Genomic DNA, 7042 nt, shown 5'->3' with positions numbered 1-7042 from the left:
CCACCGACACAACCGCCAATAACAACAGTAACAACAACAGCAACAACACCACCAACACAACCGCCAATAACAACAGTAACAACAACAGCAACACAACCACCAACAACAATAACAACAACAACAATAACAACAACACCAACAACAATAACAGCAGTAACAATAACACCAACAATAACAACAGCAACAATAACACCGACAACAACAGCAACAATAACACCAACAACAACAGCAACAACAACACCACCAACACAACCACACAACAATAACAACAACAACAATAACAACAACAGCAACAATAACACCAACAATAACAACAACAGCAACAATAACACCAACAACACCACCACCAACAGCAACACCACCACCACCAACAGCAACACCACCACCAACATCAACAACAGCACCACCAACAACAACAACACCAACAACAACAACAACAGCAACACCACCACCAACAACAACACCAACAACAACAACAACAGCAACACCACCAACAACAACAACAACAGCAACACCACCACCAACAACAACATGCATTTATATAACATGCAAATACAAAATGACATTTACGCTGCACCTTTCACGTCAGGAGGACGTCCCGTGGAGTCCTGTAGCTCAGTGGTGAGAGCCCTCACCTGGCAAGTGAGACGACCTGGGTTCAATTCCCGATAGATCAGGGCAAAACCTTGGGCAAGTTTCCTTCCTCCACGCACAGGCCTGATAATAATCCCTCAAGAATTAAAAAATATAATAAATTTGGTCAACTCAATCCACAGCTGATTGTGGGACGCTGCTATGCCAAATTGGTTGCCACATTTTGCCCACAAAATACACAGTCACGACACTTTACAGTATATTCTGTGAAGCACTTTGAGACGTCTAGAAGACGTGATAAGGCGCTATATCATATGCAAGGATTATTATTATTAAGGCGCTGGACATTCAAACATCCGCACCCCAGCTGGTGGTTCGGGGAGGGTAGGGGGTAAGAGGATGACCGCAGACACGGTTGAAGAGGAAGGATCTTGAGACAGGTCTCGAAGGAGGCGAGGGAGGGAGTGAGATGGAGGGACTTTTTTTTACACACACTATTTGACCAATAGATTCCCACTCTCTCCAAATTCCTGTGACAGAGGCTTCATTCTGTCCCCAGCTCACTCCGTACCCAGCTTGCTCTGGTGGGCTCTCTGCTTGCAAACACACACAGAGTGAGCCCCAAACCCAACCCCAACACCCCCACCCCACCCACAGCCAGCCGTGTTCACACGCCATGCTCTCACTCTCACACATTGACTGCCACACACACACACACACACACACAAACACACAACCAGGGGGATGGGGTTAGGAGGGTGGCCAAAGGCATGGTCAAAGAGGAAGGTTCTTCAGACATGCTTTGAACAAGACAAGGAAGGGAGCGAGGCAAAGGCACTGAGGGATGGAATTCCAAAGGGTGGTGGGGGGTGGGCAGAGAAGCTGAAGGCTTGACCAACGTTGGTTAGGTGGGGCGGGGCGGGCCAGGCGATGTCGAGCAGGTGGAGGGAGCGGACAACTGAACAAGAATAATAGCAACAAATTAGATTTGTGTAGTGCTTTACACTTTTGATCCCCCCCCCCCACCCCCCCAACTATTTGTTTGGTTAGCCATGTGGAAACCCATCGCCATTCTTATGAGAATCCAAACCATACCGAGAGCTCCAAGCGCCCCCCCACCCATCCACGTGAAATGCCAGAGATATTTGTTGAGATGGAATGCGCACTCTCTCCCTGGAGGGATGATCCTGCTTGTCAAATTCCGGAAAGTATTAGGTATAGGTTGGCAAAAACCAAGGCTTGGGGGTCCCCAGAGTGTGCGTTGAGGTAACTGCTCGAGTCTTAACCAGCTGAGACAACATAGCTTGCCATTGAGAGCGCTGTCTGGCAAGCTTTCCCGCTGCAGCACCACCACCCTCTCCTCGTCCCTCAAGCTCTCTCTCCGCTTGTCAATCCTACACCTACAGTCTGACTTAGAAAACGTGCAAGAATAGGCCACATTGCTCTCTCTCTCTCTCTCTTTCTCTTTGCATCAGCAATGCTCCCTCAAACGCTCTCTGGTGGTTGTAGTTTCTTGGCCTTTCTCTTTAGATTTTTTGTTTAAAAGCTCGCTGAACTACGTTTCCCACAATCGGCGTTGGTGCTGACGATGTTGCATGACACCAAAGCATGGCGAAGTGCATTTAGTGCATGCTCATATAGGGCCTTTCAAATCAGGATACCTCAACGTACCTCAAATAGGTGACTGGGGAGCCCGTGTGGGGGGTGACTGAGACCTAATCGAAAAGAAAGGTCTTAAGCTATGCTCTCATTGCTTAAGACCTTTCTTTTCGCCCACAAAATATACCGTCGATTCACTTTACGATATATTCTGTGAAGCTCTTTGAGACCTCTCGAAGACACGATAAGGCGCTGTGTCAAATGCAAGGATAATTTATTTATTATTTATTGAAATAAAGGCATCAGTTCGGGCATCTTTATACTTTTTTTATACCCACTGTCAATATCTGCGAAGATGCTTTTCAGTCAACTAGTTACACTAAAACCCAGGCTGGCTGGACCAATGTGGGGGAGATCCAGTTTCAGTTCCATTTACCTGCCCTTTCTCCATACCCTTGCAGTTGACTTTTTTTTCCAGGTATCTATCCAGTTCCCTCTTGAAGACCAATTTGGATTTTGCCTCATCTACTGCCCCTGGCAGAGTATTCCATATTCCATATTCTTCTCCTAACCTCCCCATTTGCTTATTTACCAACTATCTTAAACTGATGCCCTTCAATTACTGATTCTCTGACACTATGTCCTTGTGAAAAAAAATTCCTAAGTGATGGAATGTGAATTTGCTCTCACAATTCCCCCTATGTGACAGGCTGACTCAGTTGGTATGTGTCAGGCTGACTTAGTTGTTTTGCATCAGGCTGACTCAATTGTTAGCACTCTCATCTCTGAGTCAGAAACCGTGGGACTTGAAACTCACATGAGATTAAGAAGACACTTCAATGCAATGCTGGAGATGTCTATCCCGAAGTGAAAGGCCCGATAGAAATGTAATTTGTTGTTGTCGTTGGAGGTGCCATCCTTCGAATGAGACATTAAACCAAGGCCCTGTCTGCCTGTTCAGGTGGATGCTAAAGATCCCATGGCACTTTTTGAAAGAAGAGAGTTTCTCCCGGTATCCTGGTCAACAATCCCCGACTAAAATTGATCATTCACTTCGTGGCGGTTTGTGGGACACTGCTGTGCACAAATTGGCTGCTACCTTTGCCCATAAATCACACAGTAATTGGACTTTACAGTATATTCTGTGAAGCGCTTTGGGACATCTTCCGATGCGAAAGACACCATAACAAATGCATGGATTATTATTATCTTTTATTATTACATGGGAAGCATTTGATCTACATCACGCTGTCATTGGGAGGAGCTGAACAGTGGACAGTTGTACCTATTACTGTATTATCTGAAATGTTGAATAAAGGCACTGCAAAACATTCATTTAGTGTGAGTCTAACATTGCCCTCTGGTGGGCAGAGTATGACTTCAAAAATAAACAAGAAACAAAATGGTAGAAACCAAAAAAAACTGTGGTTGCTGAAATGAAAGCAGAAATGCTGGAAATCCACAGGAGAATAATAAGTATCTGAACGAGAATTCGGTGAAGAAAATAACGAAACGAAAAGTACGATTGTTTTCCTATCTCACTGCGCTAAACTCAAAGAGAATTAAATTGCACACCTGTTAGCGTTTTGGCAGCGGCAAAATAACAGGCAATTAATTGTGCGCCAGTCTCAGATTATTACGGGTAATGTCGCGTCAAGTGGCACAGACACTGGCAGCATGTTTTGCCGCTTGCCACCACTGAAGCACAGTGTGGCACCACAGGGACCTGGATCTGCAACACACTCATCCCAGAATGTGCGTCATCTTTCAATAATAATAATAATAATCCTTGCGTTTGATACAGAGCCTTATCACGTCTTCGAGACGTCTCAAAGCGCTTCACGGGATATACCGTAAAGTGAACTGACTGTATATTTGGTGGTCGAAACGCGGCAGCCAATTGTGAACAGCAGTGTCCCACAAACAGTCGTGGATTGAGTGACCAAATTGTTATTCTCATTATTATTATTATTTTTGTAAAGGAAGGATCCTCTCACAGCTTACCAGAAAATTACTGGTGAACTCTGCAAGGTATAAAAAGTCTGTTGGAAGGGACTAAGGAATTGACGTTCAAATAGTCGAAAGAAGTAGCTTCAGTATAAATGAGTTAACACAGGTATGAGCTGACAACAGCATAGACTCAATGGACCGAATTATTACTATGCTGTAATTTCTATACAGTATTCAAGCCATGAAACACTCACTTTTTTTCTCTTACTTTAATATACTACACTCAGAGTATAAAAAGCTTTATAGAGTTATTTCGGAAATTCCATATTCCTTTTAACTTGAAAAAAAGTTTAACAAGCTTACTCACACTTTATTTTTGTACCGTTTCAAATGCAAGATTTATTTACTTGCCTGCGAAATTTAGTATGGTTATTTCACTGAATAATTTATCACTTCCTCCCTCCTCATGTGCCTTTCTTTTCCACCCCCAACCCCTGCCGTCCGTCCTCTTTTACTCACAGATCAGTTTAGCAGTGATGACAGACTGGGTAAACTTCTCCAGAGCTGAGGAGGTTAAGAAGTTAATGTACATTCCTATGTCAGAAAACACACAAATGATCAAGTGCTTTGTACGTGTTATAAAACAGCTTTGGGTCTTGTCTACCAAGACATGAAATGCCTTTTGTTGAACAGTATTTGGGCAGGGTTCTAAGTGTCTTTGAACAGTACATATCTCACACAAAAACACATTACTCTAGTCATCCAATCTCCTCCCTCTTTTGCTGGATTCTGTCAGAAACACATTGGGGACTGTCAAACGCCAAACACTGACACTAGCAATCGTCTCATTAAGTTTTTCGAATACAATAAACGAGTAATGAAAAGAACGCTCAACTAGCATTTGACGCACGGCAAATGCCATTAACTCACTTAACATCTTTCAACGTTGAACTGTTTTCTGAAACACCCATTCTACCCAAAATACAGCACTTCCAAAATGTCACAATAGTTTCATTGGAACAAGCTGATTGAACAATTAAAGATATATCCCTCCTAAATTCAAGGGTTAGAAATATTGTTGGAGCCAGACAATACAATTCTTTCTTTCCGTTAAATATTCCTTCATAACATAGTAATGACTCTTCACAATTTTCAAATCCTGCTCATTCTGTGAGCCTTAATCTTCAAATGTTTTACAAGCAAAATTCATCAAATGCATTCTCAGAATCCAAGTAAACAATATAATAATAATAATAATAATAATAATAATAATAATCCTTGCATTTGTTATAGCGCTTTTCATGTGGGCTATATCACGTGTGTTTTTTCTGGGCGAAACACAGCAGCCAATTGCGCACAGCAGTGTCTCACAAACAGTCGTGGATTGAGTGACCAAATTATCTTTTTTGAAGGATTATTATCCTCGGAAAAGCGATCTGCCAATTGACTAACAACCGATTGTTCCTACTTACTGCCAGGTAAACAGTGGCGTGTGGAGTAAGGAAACTTGCCCAACATTTCTTCCTTTCGGGAAACTCACTTGCGAGCCAATTGTTCAAACCACTGAGCTACAGGACTCCAGAAGAGAAATATCTACAGAAGAGACATCATCCATGTAATATGTGCTGAGTTTATTGTGCATATTTGGTGGCTATTACCATAGTTATGACAGCGATTCTCCAATAAACATGCAGCACTGTATAAATAGAGTTGAGACACTGCAAATCATCCTTGAGATGTGGTCCTTTCACAACTTGGACCTTATGGATGTAATAAAAACACAGCGGATATGAATCACATCACAATCACACTTTCCTTATTCTTTCAAAAGTCTAAGGGAGATGTTCACATGATCACCTCCACTGGTTCCCCAGCACATCGACGTAAAGGTACATATCACGATCTTCGGTTTCCTTCAAGATCTCAATCCCCTGCCTGTCTATGAACCTCTTCCAGCCTATTCTCTCGCCTGTAACCTGCACTCATTCCTCACTCCCCGTGTTCCACCATTGGTGACCGAGGCTTTAGCCACTATGCTCCTGCCCTCTCTTATTGTATAATAATAATCTTTGCATTTGATACAGCGCTTTATCATGTCTTTGAGATGCCTCAAAAGCTCTTCACAGAATACACTGTAAAGTGAATTGACTGTATATATTGTGGGTGAAAAAAGTCGAAAAGGTCTTTGTCTTGGTTCCTCTCAGGAACATCCTTAATTCTCCTTTTTATTCCTTCTTGCACTGTGTATTTGTGAAGACTTCGAGATGTTCTCCCACGTGAAAGGTGCTACTACAAAATGCTATTTGCTTTTTTATTCGCGTGATAATATTCAAAGCCATATGACTGGCTAACAAAAGCAACCTTTCCCAAGGCCCCTGATTGTCAGGAACAGCGGAATTATCTGCTGCAATCGCAAAGCACTAAAAAGCGATCCTCAAGATCTCTCCGTGTTTCATCCCCCTGAACATCACTCCATAGGAAAAAGATATCCTTAAGTGTTTTGAATAATAATCATATCTACTGTAGCACCTTTCACATCAAGAGGTGGTTTCGAAGCACTTCACAAGATATACTGCAAAGCGTAGTGACTATGGCAGGACAGACAGGATCTCATCCAAAAGAGGGCACCTCTGACAACACCCTCAGCACTTCATTGGAGCATCAAGCGTGAACTTGTGTGAACTGACTGTCCAGACTTGGGGGCTTGAACCCACAACCTTTTGACTCAGAGGCGAGAGGGCTTGCTACCAACTGTGCCAGACTTCTATGCGAACAGTACCATTCTTTCAGTTGTTTTTTTTAAACAAAAACAATGACAATTAATAATTAATACACAACTTGCATTTACTGCGCTTTGCTCACAGATCCTCACTCTCGTGTTCGAATCCCTTCACTCCCT

Source organism: Callorhinchus milii, unplaced genomic scaffold, assembly GCF_018977255.1.
Source record: "Callorhinchus milii isolate IMCB2004 unplaced genomic scaffold, IMCB_Cmil_1.0 Scaffold7, whole genome shotgun sequence".
In the NCBI taxonomy this organism is placed as follows: Eukaryota; Metazoa; Chordata; class Chondrichthyes; order Chimaeriformes; family Callorhinchidae; genus Callorhinchus; species Callorhinchus milii.
The sequence above is the reverse complement of the archived record's forward strand: the minus strand, read 5'-3'. Positions refer to the sequence as shown.